Source organism: Oculina patagonica, chromosome 2, assembly GCF_052425735.1.
Source record: "Oculina patagonica isolate OP01 chromosome 2, crgOcupat, whole genome shotgun sequence".
In the NCBI taxonomy this organism is placed as follows: Eukaryota; Metazoa; Cnidaria; class Anthozoa; order Scleractinia; family Oculinidae; genus Oculina; species Oculina patagonica.
The window spans coordinates 19321348-19341239 of record NC_135759.1 but is presented as its reverse complement, the minus strand read 5'-3'; the positions used below and the strand labels follow the sequence as shown (position 1 = coordinate 19341239).

Here is a 19892-nt window from a genome sequence, read left to right as displayed (position 1 = left end):
TAACTACATCTACCAACCACTCGCCACCGGTGAAGTTTTAAACTTACATCCAGAAGAATATCTTCTTCAGGCGAAGGTAGGAGTTTTTCAACCAAGTGAGGTTTTCTATTATAAAATAAAAACTAGGGTTACAAATCATAAGTGAAGAGTGATCGGTGGTGTGTTCATCATTGGGGGGTTTAATTTGTTCCATTTGTTAACTAGCTGGCACCAGTTTAGCTCCTCTAAACGTTCATGTGCACTTGTGCTTTGAATAAAAAAGTAAAACAAATCTAGAAGCTTTGTACGACTGTAACAGCAAGCAAAATACCTGAAGTCTTTGGTTGTATCGAGAAAACAATTTAGCTAGGTGGTAAGCTTTAGAATGGCTTGTTAGGTAAATTCTTATTATAATGAATCTTCTTCTTTATCAAATTCGCGATGGCATACGCGTCGAGACCAAATGTAAGGCCCTGTTAGGGTAGGTATACATGTCTCCCGTCTCAATTTCAAAGCTTGTCATGTCGCAACTAAGAATGGTCCGCATGTCGCTGTCGTAGTTTCGCCATTTCGTCTAAAGACGGACGCGAGTAACAGAGCATAAGTTTCTCAGATATTTTAATTTCTCAGCCAATTTAAAAAAATGCGTGAGTAACCTAGGAACACAGAGCAGGAGTTTCTATGGTATTTTCAGGGGCACCCAACGAGAAAATTTTACTATAGGTGTCTGAACATCGCTTTTACGTTGTGTGTCCTTTTTTGCGATTTAAAGCCTTATTGTTAATTATAAACGCTTAGAAATGTGTATCTTTTCGGACACGCTAGCTGAGCAAAAAAATTTTAGGTACCGAAATACTATTACCCGAATTTAAACCGAAACGGTCTGCTGGGTGCCTCTGTATTTTAATAAGGCAGTTCTTTTTTTTAATATCTCGACCAATTAAAAACGAGCAGGAGTTTTCGACCAATTAAAAAACGACGTGACTAGTATGAACAAAATAAACGGAGCAGGAGTTTCTCGTGCATTTTGAAAGAGCCGTTTAGATTAATTTAATTATTTAACAGATAAAAACACGACGTTCTAACTTTAGAACACAATAGACGTGAGTAACCTCGGTACACAGAGCAGAACTTTCTCCGGTATTTTAAAAAGGCAGTTAATGTTTTTAATGTCTCGACCAACTAACAACGACGTGACTAAATTAGGTACACAATGCAGAAGTTTCTCGGGCACTTTAAATTTCGCATTAAAAACTTAACGGTGTTTTTAAATTTTTCGACCAATTAAAAAACGACTCGACTCTAAGCAGTAGTTTTTCGGGCACTTTAATATCGCAGTAAGAAAAGGTGTTTTAATTTTTTTGACCAACTAAAAAACGACGTGACTCTGAACTAAGTACACAGAGCAGAGGTTTTTCGTGCATTTTAAGAGAGCCGTTAAAATTAATATAATTTAATTCTTTGGCAGATTAATTCAAAAACGACGTGTTCTCAACTGATCAAAAATTCTCGATCGCAAAACATTTCTCCACCGACTTCTCGACCTCGACGGGCGATTATTTTTGGACCTGCTGTCCGCTGTTTTAAGCGTTCACTGTCAATTTTCTAAAGGTGGGTTTCATCTCGCTCGGCTGAAATGACATTTGGGCTTACTTGTCGTATTTCCTTATACTTTGCTATGCTTTATCAGGATGAAGTACGTTAGTTGGTTGCCAGCTCAGTGATTATAACAGCAACATTCCCGCTCTCCCGCTCTAATGCAAACCCTCATTAGCTTAGCCTGAGTTTGTTCTTTTCAACTATTTTATTGAATTTATAACTTCTTGATCAGCCACAGTCATAACGAATAAGGATCTGTCACTTTGTACCCTTTATAGCGAAATACTAGTGAGTAGGACAAGCAAAGAAAATTTTTGACTGTTTGTATTTATCCACTTTTCTGCGGGACCTAAAAGCATGAATACGTCAGGTTCGCCTTCGAACATTTAAGAAACCGAGAGATTCGCCGTAGTACTCTTATTTAATTCTTTCCTTCGCTATCGCTATTTCAATAAAAGTCTTGTCGTTCGTCGCCATTTTATTTCTTCCATGTCGCTGTTTAAACGCCGTATCGCTTGTCGGAATTTACCCTAACAGGGCCTCAAATGTAGCACATACTTGGATTTTGCAAGCCACCTTTGTTGAAGTTAAACCAGCCAAACATAACGGAGAAAGGTGTCTACTTGGCAGAAAAAATATTTTGTACAAATTTCTCCAAAGAAACTAATCGATCAAAATTATTCGTATTCGTAGCCGGGTAGAATCTGAATTTTCAGTTCTTTGCATGCTGCAATTGCTGCAACTACAGTCTCCTACGTAATAAAATGCTTTTTGTTGTTGTTATTTCTACAACAACTTCTCTGATCTACCAGATGAATTTCGTGTCATGGCTTTTCTTGTGGGAAGACGGAGGAGGACAGCTAGTAAATTAAAAAGAAGCAGCTGGCTTTTAAAATCGAAAGTTTTAGCTATCTACTTTGAATAAATATTTAATTAGAGTTGAGTCGCTTTGTTTCGAACCTGCTAAGAAGCTGCAGCGTCTTTGTTTTTAATAATTCGACAGCTTTTAAATGAGATCTTAATTAAAAAAACGTCCTCTATTCATTGCCGCGAATGACATCTAAAGCATATTGCGTGTTTTGAATTAAATCTAACAATTTTTAGTTCGTTGTTTCGCATCCGCCTGGGAGTAATTAAGTTCGACAAAAGCACGGCAGAAGCACGGCGTCTGAATCAAACTTTTGAATTGAGTTCGGCAAAGCAATTTAGTTCGACACGGCATGTCGTGCCGCACGACTCTGGCACGGCAGCGGTTCAAACGTCGTGCTTTTGCCGCACCAAACCAAATTCATAAATTATATTAATGTATTTTGGCGGGATTACGTTCCCGCGAGGAGTTACGAGGAGACCCAAGAATAATTCTCCTTTACGGAGTATGCGCACAACCTCGTCCCCAGGGTCTTCTCCGTTTTCAGCTGCCATTTTGAAAACGGAGAAGACCCTAGGAACGATGTTAACCCTATTCAGACCGGGCATTTTTTGACCTTCTCAGACCGGGGGGGGGGGAGGGGGCTATCTAACTTCCAGAATATTTAAGCAATCACAGCGAAACTTATAGGATGTATAGCATGTCCGAACATCTTTCTTTTGGTATACGTCACGTGGGGTGATGACGTCAGATCACGTGACAAATACATCATGATGTTAAAACAGCCGCCATCTTGGATCCGCCATCTTGGATTTCAAAATTTTTTCCAAAATGCTAGAAAACCGCCCAAAATTACTGGAAAGTGCACAAAATCAATAAAGATGTGCTTAAAAACCGTAAAGTGGTAAAAATAATTGCATTGAAGTTAATTTTCATTAAAAGAAACACGAAAATTACAAATTTGGGAAAACATGCCTGTCAAAATGCCGTTGCCATGGTGATGGCAAGTTCCTGACACATAATCTAACCCTACCAAATTATTGCCTGATAAATTTTAGAAATAGTCCGAAAGTTTGGCAGCGTTTGGTTGAATCTTAAAAAAGTTATAAGCGTTCAAAGTCAGAGCGGGCCTCAAAAGCCCCACCCCCCCGGTCTGAATAGGGTTAAGTATGCGCATGCGCATTGAATTTTATTCTTGCCAGACGGCATTCTCGTTCCCAGAGCCTCCGTTTCTTTTGGTCACGTGGTCGGCGAAACGAAGGGCTCTGGTAACACTGACTACCGGATGTCGTAAAATCCACGACATCCGGTAGCGCATGCCCTCTGCATAAATGTTCGTCTGCGCCTGCTCAGTAAAAGAAAGGGGAAGGCTGGGGCTGACTGAGACGAGAAGAAAGCGAATTTGAAAGAAGATACGTACGACATTTGAGTTTGGCGTTCGAAAGAGCTGTACAATCCTTGCTACAATTGTCGGAGGACATCAAGAAACAAGGAATGGAACAGGAAGACGGCAGATAGAAAAGTTAGAATCCAGAGGAATTGGAGTCAGTGTTTAAACACGGAGTCGAGGATATCATCGGATTCCGACGGTTGATGATACTGGTGAAATTTATTTATGGCCATGCGGAGGTATTGTAGAAAATTCAGAGCTAAAAAAGCGGCTGAGCGATGAGGTATCATTCTATTGAGCGGCGGTAAGAAATATCACATTGAATTTCAAAGTCTACATGTATTCATGAACTCCATTAAGTTGATAGTGCAAATGTTTGCAATATTTTGTATGCAATAAAAAGTACAACCGAGTTACACCTTACAAAAGATGTACTTGTCATTTGTTCATAAAAAAAGGTCTGCTTCGTGAATACGTTATTCCAACAAACTCCCAGTGTTATATATTCGGTCTTTTTCCGGTAACATTTTCAAACTTGCCCGCTACATCTTCAATTGTTTAGATGACCGGAAGTATAACGAAAATTGCGTAGAAGCGTTTCATTCTTTTACCTAATTACGCATGCAGTTTCTATCAGCCAATCAAAAAAATCATATTTTTTACCGTTACCAGGGCCACTACGTCATGTCATTTAAAAAAAATACGCGTGGCCCTGGGGAAGAGGATGGCCAGACGGCAAAAACATGACGGCCAGCCAAAGAAATACGAAATTTTCTCTGCTAAAAAGCACGTCGATGATGTTTCATTCAACGAAGTAGATGACACTAATGACAGGGAGCAGGGCGAAGAAGAAGCTGGCGGGCTGAATCTGAAATAAGCAAGTTTTTGGAAACTAGTCGGGCAAAAAAAAAAAACATTCGCCGTACTTGCAAAAAGAAAAGTTTTTTCTGTTGCTTTTCTTTGCGTCTTTTTCTTGAGTCTTGCAATGATTTTAAAAGTAGGCGTTTTGCTGCAATTTGAAAAACGGCGCCATTTTTGTTGGATCACCGCTGACTAATTGTTACGTAGCTTCAGTTCTAATGTGTCGTGCTTCTGTCGTGCTACAGTCAAACCTAATCGCGATTTAGTTCGGCACGGCAGAAACACGATGTCTGAACTAGGCCTAAGACATTTTATATAACAAACAGTTTCATTTTGCCTAGAGTCGGAGAAAAGACAGAACATTTGAACATTTGCTTTGGTCGAACATTGGGTATTGAACATGCACTGGGGCTGTGTTTTATGTCATCCCAGAATGGCGACGACTATTGTACCATTGTTGATTATATTGATCGACAGGTTTTACGCTGTATTCTATCCCACGAGAGAAAAATTATTCCGAAGGACGAGAATCTGCCACATCCTATCTTATTTCAAGTTCAATTTAATCCCGGTCTTAATGCGCATGTCTGTTCACAGGTTTAGCCCTGGGAGGATCCAAATGATCCATCCTTTAAGAAAACTTACTGCGTACTCACGATCATTCACAGCACTGTTTTTGTCATACTGTACTCATTGCCCCTTACTATAACTACGATTGGTCACTTAGGCAATGAGGAGTTCCCCCTTTCCTCCCAAATATCTTCGGAGGATTTCCGAAAGTACTTGTATTCGCAAATCTTACGAAATGTTGGAAGATGTTCAAAAGTGTTTGGGCATTTCTCGAAAATCTTCGGGAGTCTTCCAATCAGGATATTCGGCCATCTGCGGAAGACATTGACTGAACTTCAGCCATCTTCGCGATACCTCAAAAGACCGTCGGCATGTCCTTGACTTTCTTCGTGCTGACTTCCATTGTCCACGAATCGTTTTAATTCGCACCGATCAAATTTATTTTTCTTCTGCAATGAATTACTTTTTTTTCTGCACTGTGTTTCGTGAAATTGCATTTCTTTATGCCAATCAGAACTCACTAATCACTTAATATGTCAAGTGTTGTATTAAAAGGAGATAAAAAATATAAAGCAATATTTTAAAAAGTTTGAATAAGATATTTACCCGACAATTTCTGGTCTCTGTGAGAGTGCATGTAAACGACCCCCTTTCCGACCCTCGTAAACCGTTTACCGATTATTAGTGATTTGTAATTACAAAAAATCTTATTATCATTTTTCTTTTCCTCATACGAATTAATATATTTTTACATTCTTCTCACTTTCAATATGATTATTTTGCAGGGTCATATAGATGGCAGCGCTTTTAAACACGAGGAATGAAACTGTAGCAACAGGACCGAATGGTAATGCTGTTATTACAATTAAACCATTTAGTTTCAATTCAAGCTCAATATGTCCATACCGATGCCCGAATGCTACACATTTGTTTTAACGTTAGCTCTGAGAATTCGGTCGCCTATCTCTCCAGAAAATAAAGAATTATTACGAAATTCCCTTCCCAAATTATTCACATTATTTAGACAAATAAAAAATGTATTGGTCGTTTGATTGGAGGCAGTAGAGAACATGGTCAGAGAGTGACGTTTGTCACCCTTAACCCTGTAATCAAAGAGTGGCAGTTTATATCGAAAATTCTGATCACATCTAATGTTAGTTGCAGGATTTCTAGCACAGTATTCCAACAACTGGAATAATATACATTTCTTTTCGTTTAGTGCAACTTCTGTCTCGAAATTTATCATATTCATCTTTTTAATTTTCCGTCATAATTCAATATTGCACCTGAAGCGCGCTTGCTTTATTTTCAAGGGAGTGCTCTTATTGTAGAAAGAGCGATTATTAGGGACGGGCACTTATTTCTTTTCTGACTTAAACATCTGGATGTATGAAACGGAAGATGGATCTTTCGTTTGAAGGAGTTCAGTGCGCCCTCACATAAAAAATAACAGTCGACACACTTAAAAAAGCAGTTCCTTTGAAAATTTGGAATATGTAGACGATCTCATTGTACTCTGTTTTAATTGAAACAATACATTTTCAGTGGTGCTGATTGGTTTAGGGGCACGTGCATAATAGGAGCTAGGGTATTGGTATAGCCCGGGGAGGTTATTAGAATAGAAGTGCTTTTAGCAAAAACACATTCAAATGAGAGGACGCTTATTGGAAACAGGACGTTAAATCGAACCATAACCGTATTTTTGCTTGAGAAGTCAGGAAATACAATTGTTGACCAGGATAGGGAATGGCCTCACTCTCTTACAGTACATTGACTGTTTGAAAAAGTTTACAAACTCCCAGTGAGCAGATTCTCATTCTTTGTAGGAACAAATATTACTCATCGCACAAATGTAACCGCTCTACAGCTGTTCACCTTTCCAACAGATATCAAGATTGGCATGACGTCTGCATATGCAGTGATTTTTATCATCGCTCTGCTGGGCAACACCCTCGGCTTGTTCGTGGTGTTCAAGAAATCTTCTTCTCCCAGTGTCACAAACCTATTCATCGCCAACATGGCTGTTGCAGACCTGATTTTAACTCTCACAGTGATGCCGTTCCAAGTTGCTTATTTCTACCGTTTGAACATTTGGATTGGGGGAACATTGGGTAACATAACATGCAAGGCTTTATTTTATATCATCCCAGTCTCAATAGCGGCGACTGTTCTAACAATGTTGATCATATCGATTGATAGGTTTTACGCCGTATTTTATCCGCTGAGGGAAAAGTTATTCCGAAGGCCGAGAATCTTGTCAGCGATCATTTGGATTCTGTCTTTTGCGTTAATGGTGCCATATCCTATTTTATTTCAAGTTCAATTTTTTCCAAGTATTAACGAATATATATGTCTACAAGTTTGGCCCTGGGAAGATCCGAACGATCCAACCTTTCAGGAAACTTATCGGGTACTCAAGATCTTCCACAGCACTGTTTTCGTCATAATTTATGCATTACCCCTTGCTATAACTATTACCATTTACTTCTTAATTTGTCGTAAACTGTGGCTCCGCAAAATCCCCGGAAACGTAACAGATAGTAATCGCGCAGCGGCTGAAAAATTCAAACGCAAAGTTGTGCGACTGTTAGTCATCATTGTTGTTGTATTTGCGCTGTGTTGGTTCCCAACATATGTTAATCAATACTTTTGGTACATACGACAGCAACAGCAACCACTTGAAGTTCAATTGTTCTTCAGCTGGTTAGGGCATGCAAACAGCGCGATAAACCCGTGCCTTTATATTCTTATGAATGATAATTTTCGCAGAGAACTAGCTTCTACCCTTGCATGTTGTCCTTGTCAAAGTCTTTTCAGTTGCCAACCAAATTGTCCAAATATTGTTTTTCCAAGACGAACAGCACGCACAGTTTCAGATGATCTCCAGGGGAGGTTTAAAGTCATTTACACCCAGTGAAGAAAGGGTATAAGAGAGACACATCGAAGCTCATCTCCTGCATGACAAACGTATTGCATTTCCACAGGCGAAAAGCCCACCAGAGAAATTTCAATTAAATTTTTTATTATCATTGACAGTAATGAGAGATATTACTGGCTAGAAACCTCCGGGGGGTACTCTCTACAGTGGACAATACGAAATGTCCGCCCGAAAGGTACATCTTTTTCAGACTGTTTGCATATAAAAGGGTAGGCATTTAACTAGTTGAAGTAAACAAAAGGTAGAGAGTAAGGGTTTGGACCTTGGGGTGGAGCCTAGCCTCCCCCTATGAAATATTTTTAGTACATGTATCTCCGCCCCCGCTGGGCTACAAACTCGTTCTTTGATTTCATTTTTGTTTGAACAGTGACGTTTGACTAGAAGTATTATACAACACAGCCCCTCTTAAAATACGAAGGAAGGCTGATAGCGAAATAGCGAAGATATGTTGCAGTCGCATTGACGTTCTTGATAATATGTTAGGACCCATTTGACGGGATTGCACGTCGTCTAGCTACGGGGTGCATCTTACAGATCTGTGTCTCATTTGGGGTGTTCAAGACAGAGCGTCAATCTTTTCAAGGTCTCGTGATCAGTCACTGTCGCACGCGAAGCACCATCAGTCTATATATGCTGTTCTAGACCGATCAAGTCTAAAAAATGGTCTCATTTAGAAGTGAAAACAGCTTAAACGACGCCCAGATTAGTCTCCTTTAGGGGGTTAATTCAAAGTGTCCGACGAGCATCCCAGTTCCTTTCAAATGGAAGGCCCTCCGGGTTTGAAGGTACACAACTTATCTAGTGAACTTCAAGAGCACAATGTGTTGGCCTAAGAATCACCAGTTTTCCATTGCTGCGCCGAGACTTTGGAACACACTACCAACAACAGTAAAGAATGCCCCTTCAGTCTCCACTTTTAAAACACTTTTAAAGACATATTTATTTAGGTCAATATATTTTTAACAAGTTCGCCATGTTTTTATTGTCATTTTTATTTTTATTTTTTATCAATTGTAATTAAATTAGGTTATCCTTAGCGTATTTTTATCTGATTGTAATTTAAATCGGGTTTTTATATTTCTACTTTTAAATTTCAAATGTAAACGCACTGAGACGTTTGTAAAGTGCGTGCTAAGAACTGTTATTATTATTATTATTATTATTATTATTATTATTATTATTATTATTATTATTATTATTATTATTATTTTTATTATTAATTTATGTCGCTAGTATTACCCCTGATAGAGTCGATAGCTACAGATGAGGATAGGAAGCATGAGATATCAGCTTCTAAAGTATGATTGGTCCTGCCCAAGTACAGTAGTTTGTACTGTTTCCTGATGTCTATGAGCTTAAAATTGTAAGCCTTTATGTACACAAATATTTTAATAGTACTGTAGTTTACGAAGATTCTATTAGTTGTGATGGGACAGGAGCTATCATCTTTAGAAGTCATGATTAGACCTGCAATAGGCAGGATACAAATGCTTCAGTGAAAGGATTTCTAAAGAACTTACTACCTCAATGAACATGAAAATAATGAACAATGATCTTTATGTCATGAAATAAGCGTTAATTGTTGGCTTGCACTATTTTTGTGAACTAAAGTTCATTTGAAGAAATCGGTTATAGTGAGAAATTCTTAATCTGTATATATAAGATGGATGTTGGTACATATAAACATATAATTTAATTAGTGACTTGCACCATTCTTGTGAACAAAAGTTCATTTGGCGAGATTATAGTTAGGATTCCTTTTGTCCCTCTGTATAAGATAGCAGCCAACGTAAATACCATTTAATTGGTCTTTTGCACCATTTTTGTAAATGAAAGTTTATTTGGCGAGATTATAGTTAGGATTTTTTAGTCCTTATATATAAGATAGCAGCTAACATAAATACCATTTTATTGGTTTTCTGCACCATTTGTGTGAACGAAAGTTCATTTGGCGAGATTACAATTAGGAATTCTTAGTCTCTATATATAAGATAGCAGCAGCATAAATACCATTTAATTGGCCTTTTGCACCATTTTGTGAACAAACGTTCATTTGGCGAGATTATAGTTAGGATTTTTTAGCCTTTTTTTTAAAAATGGCAGCCAACATAAATACCATTTTATTGGTCTTTTGCACCATTTTTGTGAACAAAAGTTCATTTGGCGAAATTACATAAAGTATTTAACGGTTTGTATCAGAATGTAAGAATGTAACTGATAATCGATAACTGGCTTGCCTCCTGTCTTCTCTCGTATAAAATGAAGTGCTTTTTGAAAAGCACTTAAATATCACTGTCATTTGCGTGCACCGACTGCACTTCCAAAGCTCCTTCGCGGCCTTACTATTTGGGACGTCACGCAACGCTACTCCGCACTGAGACAGCGTTGCGTTACGACCCGGAATAACGGCAACAGAGAAGACTAGCACTTCCCATGAACGATCTGATCATCTCGATTACCTTTCTGGGATTGCTTTCTATGCCATTCTTTGTAGTTAAAAACTATCACGCCGAGTTATGAAGTCTTTAAACCATCAATCCGGCCCTTGGGATGAAATACCACCACGAATATTAAAGCTTATTTTATCTCCAGATCGGGCAAAACCTGTCAGTTTAAATCTTGTAACGTACAGTTTGGGTCTTATTGGAAAAATGCCATCACGTGGATTCAGCCTTATGTTCACCCCAGGTAAAAAAGTATCGAATAAGAAAGTGTCACATGAGGCACTGAAAATTGAAGAATTTTGACCCTTCCGTTGAAATACCAAAACGTATACTAAAGCTAATTTTCTCCCCAGATCCAGCAAAACCTGCCAGTTTGAAACTTGAATGGTGCAGTATGGGACTTTTTGGAAAAATTCCATCACGCGAGTTTAGCCTAATGTTCACTCCAGGTCCAAAAGAATCGAATAAGAAAGTGTCACTTGAAGCACTTACAATGAAGATTTTCGGCCCTTGTGTTGAGCTACCACCACGAATATTAAAGCTTATTTTTTCTCCAAATCCAGCCAGCAAAACCTGCCAGTTTGAAACTTATAGTCTGGGCCTTTTTGAAAAAAGGCTATTACGTGTATTCTGCCTAATGTTTACTTCAGTTCCAATAGAATTGCATAAGAAAGACGGTCACATGAAGCACTGAAAATGAAGATTTTCGGCCATTGCTTGAAATACCACCACGAATACTTTTTTTTTTTTTTTTTTTTTTTTATTCATTCACAAAAACAATAACACTTATTACACGAAAAGAAACTACGTAAAAAATTACTTACATTAACAACATACAAAAAAAGAAAAATTAAATAAATAAATCAAAGGGCGACTCCTCTGCCTAAAAAGGTTTCCTTTTGCCTATTATTACATCAGTTCATTATTATTATTTTTTAACAAATATTATACGCGATAGCTACTTCATATAGTTCAGTTTGATTAACAGCAGTTACTAATAATTAATATTTAATCCTAAATGTTATTTATAGTTAATAGTTGATAATAATTGATGATAATTGGTGCAGAAAGATATCCTAGATAAGTAATATAAAACAAAAAAAGTATATTTATCTCTCAAATGCACTTTGGCCTTGGTTCGCTTAAAGAAGGTTAATATACGAGGGAGTTTTTTTTTTTTTTTTTTCTTTTTTTTTGGCAAAAAAGACTACGTAATGTCGAGAAGTGGAAGTAAAAGATTCCATTTCTTAGAGGTAGTATCTAGGTTGTTGGACTCTACATGAAACTGCGATTTAAGGGACACAAGAAAAGTTGTTAAAACCGGGATCTTCTTGTTGACTCTGCAGCTCCATATATAATGTCTTGCCAGAAGAAAGCAGAAATTTAATTGAAGTAAAAACTTGATGGTGTCTGGTCTCAGACCCAGATATATGGCGGCGTGTTTTGGATAGTCTATCGTTATTAGGTTGACCTGTTTAAGTTTTTCAGTCAAAGTTTCCCAAAAGGTTGCTACTATTGTACAGTTCCAGAACAGGTGGATCAGGTTTTCGGGATGGTTGGTACAAAAAGAGCAGTTTGGGTCCTGCTTTAATCAATTTTTGTTAGGAAAAGGTTCGTTGGTAGAATACGATGAAGAAATCTGAATTGGAAGTTTACGAGTTTTGTGCTTTTTGTGCAACTAGCTGCCAGACAATAGGCACTAGTCCAGTCAGCAGAACATCTTTCATCAGATTTAATACTGTCGTTCCATTTCTCTTGGCATCTTAAAGGTGCGGTTCTTTTGGAAGAGAGGAGCTTCTGGTATACAACTCTGTTCGCTTTATCGTTCTTAATAAAAGTCTCGGAAAAGGTATCGGGATTTTCTATGCTACAAGGTTCTTTGCCAAGACAGTTAGAGTTGAAATGGTGCCGAAGGGCAGAAATAAGGCCTAGATACTTTATAGGTTGTATTCGTATATTGTAAGTGCTGATAAGATCTGCAAGAGGGAGAAAACTGCGCGAGTCCGTCATTAACTGGCCTACCTTAGTAATTCCATGTAGGAAAAGATGTTTGTAGAAAACCGGTCTGTTTTCGATTCTAATTAGTGAATTATGCCATATGTGTTGTTCCAGAAATTGCTGCTCGGTTTTGATTTTGTCATCAAAGTTAGCCTCTGACCATATTTCTAAAATTTCTTGTAGAAAAGGGTCTTGGACCGATATCGACTTTGAAATGTCACGTTTATGTAAGTTGCATCTGAAGATTAGTTTGCCGCCATACTTCCCAAGTTCAAGTTCAAAAAATTCTTTCCATTTTCCGCGGTTAGAGTCGTCAAGATATTTTTTAATCCAAACAGTCTTGAGCGATTTGGTAAAAGAAACAATGTCAACCATTTTTAAACCTCCGTTTTTATAGTCGTTTATCATGACACTTCGCTTACTCTTATCACCCTTATTGTCCCAAAGGAAGCTGTAGAAGAGATCGTTTACTTCTTTGATGATTTTATGATTTGTCGCCAAAGGGGCTAGAATGTACGTAAGTTGAGATGCTGCTAGACTTTTGATTACTTGGATTTTGCCGAGTAACGTTAGCCGGCGATATTTCCAATTGCTTAAAATGTTTCTAATTTTTTCCGTTTTTTCCCTATAATTTATGTTTAATGTGATGCTAGGATCAGTAGAAAGCCAGACGCCGAGGGCCTTAACTTTCTTTTCTGGCCATTTAAAGTTCTTCTCAGGAAAAAGTTTTTCCTTATTTCCCACCATTGATCCAATCCATAGAGCTTCGGTCTTTTTGCTGTTAAGTCTGAGACCAGACATACTTCCAAAAGTTTCGATCGTCCTAAGTGTGGCGGATAATGACTCCCTAGTGCCGTTCAGAATGAAGGTTGTGTCGTCTGCGTACTGGCTTATTTTGATTTCTCAGTTGTTTACATGTATTCCTTTTATGCTCTTGTTCGATCTGATTGCTTTAGCTAAGATTTCAGCAGATAATATAAATAGATAAGGCGAAAGAGGGCAACCTTGCCTAACGCCCCTTTGTATTCGGAAAAAACAGCTCCCCCAGCCATTGTTTAAGACACAGCTTTCGATGTTATTGTAAAATGTTTGAAACCAGCTTATCAGAGAAGGGCCAAACCCAAAATACTGGAGCGTGCGCTCAATAAAAGACCATTCAAGCGAGTCGAAGGCCTTTTCAAAATCTATAAAAAGCAATAGCCCTGGGATATTTTTTTGGGAAGCATGGTTAATGATGTTATCTATCAATCTTATGTTTTCTCCAATAAATCGACCCTTTAGGAAACCCGTCTGGTCGTTGTTGATAAGTTTTTGGATAACCGATTTTATTCGATTTGCGATAGCTTTTGCGGCTATTTTGTAGTCGCAGTTAAGGAGAGACAGTGGTCGCCAATTCTTAATTAAATGTGGTTCTGCATCTTTTTTTGGTATGAGTTTAATGATTCCGCGTCTTTGTGTGATCGAAAGACTTCCTTCATCATATGAATAGTTGAGAGCACTTATCAGAAGGGGAGACACGTCTTTCCAAAAAGTTTTGTAAAACTCAGCTGGGAGTCCGTCAGTTCCAGGGCTTTTGTCCCGATCCATGCTTTTTAGCGCTTTTAGACACTCTTGTTCTGTTAAATGACCTTCGCAGCTCATTGCCTCATTGTGGTCCAGAACCGTGTCATTTTCAGATTGGAAAAAAGCGCTTTCGCGTGGTATCACATTTTTCTGGGATGTGTAGAGCTCTTTATAAAAGGTTTCACATTCAGCAAGGATTTCTCTGTCGGATGTGACAAATTCTTGATCAGTGATTTTAAGCTGGCTTATTGTACTCAGTTTGAAGTGTCTTTTCTCAAGGTTGAGAAAATATTTAGTGTTTTTTTCACCTTCATTGTACCATTTAATTTTACATCTCAAGATTGCCCCTTGGGTACGCACTTTGATTATCTCTTCTAGTTCGCTTTTGAATAACTCAAGTTGTTGTGTTTTATTTGTTTTTTGCGTTTCGCTGACGGCAGCCGGCTGTTCCAGTTCTTTTTCTAGTAAGGCAATTTTTTCTTCTAGCTCATGATGTTTATTCAAAGTTTTGCGCTTTTTGGCGGCAGCGAAGCTAAGGGATTTTTCCCGAGTTTTAAGTTTAATCATATCCCAAAGAAGCGCAGGGTTTATGGACTCATCGTTTTCGTATTCATTCTGTGTTTCACGGATAGTTAACCTTATCAAATCAATGTAGTCCTTATCGGCCAGAAGTGATGTGTTGAGTTTCCAAAAACCAGGCCCTCTTGGATTTGAGTGAAGAGATATATTTAATGTGATCATTGAGTGGTCTGTCTTAAAGCCCGGTAGAATGTTTGCAGAGATAATGCTGCACAGAAAACTTTGACTTGTTAAGAAGAAGTCTAATCTACAGTGGACAGAAGGCTGTGTTTGTCGCCAAGTATACCTTCTTTCTTCGGGGTTCAATATTCTCCAGGCATCAACAAGATCGAAGTTATCGCATATCTCATGAATGGTTTTTTGCGCGTTGTGATGTGTTTTGGGCAGGCCCCCTTTTTTATCTTTCTCTACATCAAGAACGAGATTGAAATCGCCTCCAATGATTATTTCTTCTCCTTCGAAATCTTGAAGGTGATCAAAGAGATTTTTAAAGAAAGCAGGATCATCATCGTTTGGGGCGTAAATGTTTGCTAGGGTTATGCTTTTTCCATTTGTTTTTAAGTCACACAAGATAAGGCGTCCTGAATCATCGGTATAGGTTTTTTTGATTTGAAGATCGAAGTTGTTATTAAAAAGAATGCTTACACCAGCTTTTTTGCTGGAGAAGGAGCTGAAAAGGCTTTTGTATCCCCATTCAGTAGCCCATAGGTGTGAATTTTCTTGCGAACAATGTACTTCTTGCAGCATGTAGATCGAATATTTTTTAGATCTGAGCCAATTAAAAGTTTCTCTTCTTTTAGCGTTATTCCCAAGCCCCCCTTACATTGAGAGAAGCTACCGTGATTTTATTGTTATCTATATTGTGTTGAAATAAAAGGTGATATAATCGATATCTGCACTATTTGATTATTTGACAATAAAAGCGTTATGAACAGAACACATACGACATTGTTTTGCATACTGCTCAGAAATCGTATTTTTAAGCTTTGAAAGTAGAAATTGTATACTAAATATCTAGAAATATTTTGGCGAAGTACTTTGTATATCTGTGCATACTGGAGTCGACAAAAAAGTGTTGTAATAATACGAAAAGCACGTTGGTGGCACGAAAAAACACAAAAAATTACACATAAACATACTAAAGCGCGTGAGATTAGGCAAATAACCAACAAATAAAGCATAAACAAAACAATAAAAAATCCTAATCAGTTTGGGTTAAGCGACTAGCGGGTCCGAATGGTGAAAATCGGATCGAGTAAGTATTGTCGGACAGCTAAGCCGCCCGCCACCTGTAGCATAGAGATTTATATATAAAGAAAGTAAGGTACGAGGTATAATTATTAAACACAGTTACTCATCTGCTTCGTCAGCTGCATCTAGACGTTTGCCGGGAGGCCAGAATTTGCCGTTTACAAACAGTTTGTCGGGAGAAATGTGTAGCCCCCATTGAAAGATAACTGTCAGCAGTCTCTGGATGTTCTTCACCAAACAGTTTCCGTCTGATATGCTTCTTGGGCTCAAGAACGGAGATGTAGTCGCCTAGTGAATGTTGTATAACCCCTGCTCCAAACAGCCTCAGTCTGATGTCGAGTACACGCTTCTCTGACTTAAAAGCTTCTGAGCAGTCCCCTCTCCTGCGTTGAATGGCGGCTTGGTCTAAATAGATGTCTGGAAAAACCGAATAGCGAATAGTCGCGAATAGTACGAATACTCCCGAAAAGTCGCGAATAGTATGTGATAAGTCGTGAATAATGGCCAATAGTAGCGAATAGTAGTTGGATAGTGACGAATAGTAACAAATAGTGACAAATAGTTGCAAATACTAACGAATAGTTGCGAATAGTGACGAATAGTCCTGAATAGCGACGATAACGAATAGTGGCAATTCGAGACCAGAATACTCTTTACTACTGATCAAAGTCAATGTCTTACATTGATCTGTTTACTTTTCAGCATATACCACATTCTTCCTAATTTGGAATGACCCTTCTTTATAATTCCTTTGCACCCTTAGCGAATTGAAACTGTCAAGTTGAGTTTAAGACAAAACAAAACTACCTGGTAGAAAACTAGCCTTTGAGCCTGAGAACTTTACAAAAACTAAAGAAATAAGACATCAATACATCAAAAAGAATTATAAACGAACAATCATTTTATGAAATTATAGAACGAAAACAAGCTTAGCACCAAAACGAGGCTATACCTCGTGATTTTAACACTGAAATCGCAAATTACACATATTGAAAAGAGAGTGACACTAGACAGCCCAAAGGGCCTTTGATTACATTGCGAGACGAGAAGAATAGCTCAGAAGAGCCACTGGCTTGGCAGCTTCTACTCGTTTTCGAGATGAGAGAGGTACAGGGAACTTATTCCTTCACCTGACTCAGCGACAACGCAGCGGAAAACCAAGACATTTCTTTGGAACTCAGCAAAACGTCATTATTTTAGAATATAAACCTCGCGTCGTAACTCAATGGCAAATGGTGATCGATTTACAATATTTTACGCGTTACCTATATGTCGACCTATTGAGTAAATATAGTTATCTTTCGCTATTGATCTCCAGTACAAAAAAGATGTATTGTTCACGAAGGAAAATTTGCTTTTCATGCGAAAGATTCATGGTTTTTTCAGAATGTAATATTCTCATTGCTTTAGTTATCTGATTAAAAATCTAGTTTAACCTTTGAACATTTACTTCATGAACCTTTTATCTCGTTTATGCTCGTCACTGATAGATCTACCATTAGTCTATTTGCTAATCATAAGAAGTGTTCTTTTCAAATATTTTCTTAACGTAACCTTCAGTACTGTAACTATTTACGGCCTTTGGCTATACATCCGATTGTTCACTTAGGCAAGGAGCAGTGCCCTTTTGCCTCCAAATATCTTCGGAGGATTTCTGAAAGTATTCTTAAACCTTACGATATGTTGAAAAAATTAAGAAATTTTGGGTATTCTACAAAAATCATCGGGAATCTTCCAATGATATTTGGCTATCTGCGTAAGGTATCGACTGAACTTGTTCAGGCATCTTCGCAATACCTCAGATGACCGTCGGATGTCCTTGAGTTTCTTCGTGCTAATTCACTTCCATTCCCCACGAGGAAAAAAGGAATCGACGATGATAAATCAGTGAATCGTTAGAATTTGTACCAATCAATTCCATTTCTTTATGCCAATCAGAACTCACTAATCACTAATTTTGTCAAGTGTTTTATTAAAAAGAGATAAAAAAAAATCTAAAACATTATTTTAGAAAGTTTGAATAAGATATTTAACCAACGACATTTGGTTCCTGTGAGAGTACATGTAAACCGATTACTGATTATTCGTAATTTGTAATTACAAGAAATCTAAATATCACTTTCCTTTCCTTATTTAAATTAATATATTTTTCACTTTCAATATGATTCTTTTGCAGGGTCTTATAGATGGCAGCGCTTTTAAACATGACCAATGAGACTGTTGGAACAGGACCGAATGGTAATGCTGTTATTGCAATTAAACCATTTAGCTTTAAGCTCAATGTCTATACCGATGCCCGAATGCTACACATTTATTTTAATGTCTAAGAATTTAGTCGCCCATCACTACTAGAAATTCAAGAGTTTATTTTTACATTCATTTACCAAATTCTTCATATATTTTAGACAAATAAGAAATGTATTGGTTATTTGGTTGGAGGTAGTAGTAGTGATCAGAGACGTTTGTCACCCTTAACCTTGCAATCAAAGAGTAACACTTTGCTATCGAAAATTCTGATCACAACGACTTTTAGTTGCAGGAATTCTAACCCAGTTTTCCATAAAATGGAATAATATACATTTTTTTTCGTCTGGTGCAACCTATGTCTCGAAATATGTTTTATCTTTTAAATTTACCGCCATAATTCGATTTTGCACCTGCAGCGCGCTTGCTTTATCTTAACCCTCACCGGAGTTTTCGTTATATTAAGGCGTAGCGAAATTATTTTGCTCTCAGAAGAAAGCCCGTAGCTTACTCTACAAGATGGCATAATTTTAATTGTCTGTGACGTCATATGCCGTCACGTGACGTCATTAGAGCCGCCATCTTGGATCCGCCATCTTGGATTTCAACATTTTCTTAGAAAGTCACAAAATAACGGAAATTGATGCAAAATCAAGTCAGAATGCTTATGAAGGTTAAAATAAACAAATCGTGCAATTCTGTTTAAAAAAACTGGAAAAATAAAGAAAAATGTTAAAAATGACGATTTTTGGCAAGACCTGCCTGTATTTATGACAACAACGTGACAGCAACGACAGCAACGTCAAATATCATGGACACATGGTTGACATATCAAAATTTCGGCAAAGGATGAATGAACAGCTACTGAAAGTTTAAGTACTGTAGGGTAAATCGTTTTCTCTTGTACGTCCGAGGGTTAAGTTTCTGACATAATCCTGGATTTATAAAACGAAAGGGGATTGATCTTTCGTTTGAATGAGTTCAGCGTGCTCTCACATGAAAATAACAGTCGACAAGAAGAGCAGTTCCTTTGAATTTTTGGAATATTTAGACGATCTCGTTGGACTCTGTTTTAATTGGAACAGAACATTTTTAGCGGTGCTGATTGGTATAGGGGCACGTGCATAATAAGGACTAGGGTATAAGTATAGCCCGGGGCGCTTATTAGAATAGAAGTGCTTACTAACAAAAAAAAACATATTCGGAGAGGACGCTTATTGGAAACAGGACGATTAAGTGAATCATAACGGTATTTTTGCTTGAGAAGTTAGACCAGGAGGAAGTTTGACCAGGATACGGAATGCCCAGCTCCCAGTAGGCTTGTTAGCTCAATTGGTTAGAGCGCTGCACCGGTATCGCAGAGGTCAGGGTTCGAGCTGAGTTTAATTTTCGCAACTGCTTAAGTTGTGTTCATAACTGCGAGGATCTTCTCTTCATTTTTGCATTGAAAAAGTTTGGAAACTCACAGGTGACCAGTTATTGATTTTTGTATTTCGTTCATTCGATCTTTGTAGGAAGAAATCACCCTAATGTCTCCGCTCTACAGCTCACCTTTACAACGTTTCCAACAAATATCAAAATTGGCATGACGTCTGCATATGCAGTGAT

At 37.9% G+C, this 19892-nt stretch overlaps 1 protein-coding gene across 1 annotated transcript in view; it reads left to right on the top strand.

The window, feature by feature from the left end:
• Positions 1-19892, top strand: part of LOC144643397 (orexin receptor type 2-like) — a 64398-nt gene continuing 44506 nt past the window's right edge. Inside the window, exon 1 of the mRNA XM_078502623.1 lies at positions 1-76. The gene's annotated coding sequence lies outside the window, so the exon portion shown is untranslated. The remainder of the gene's footprint in view (positions 77-19892) is intronic.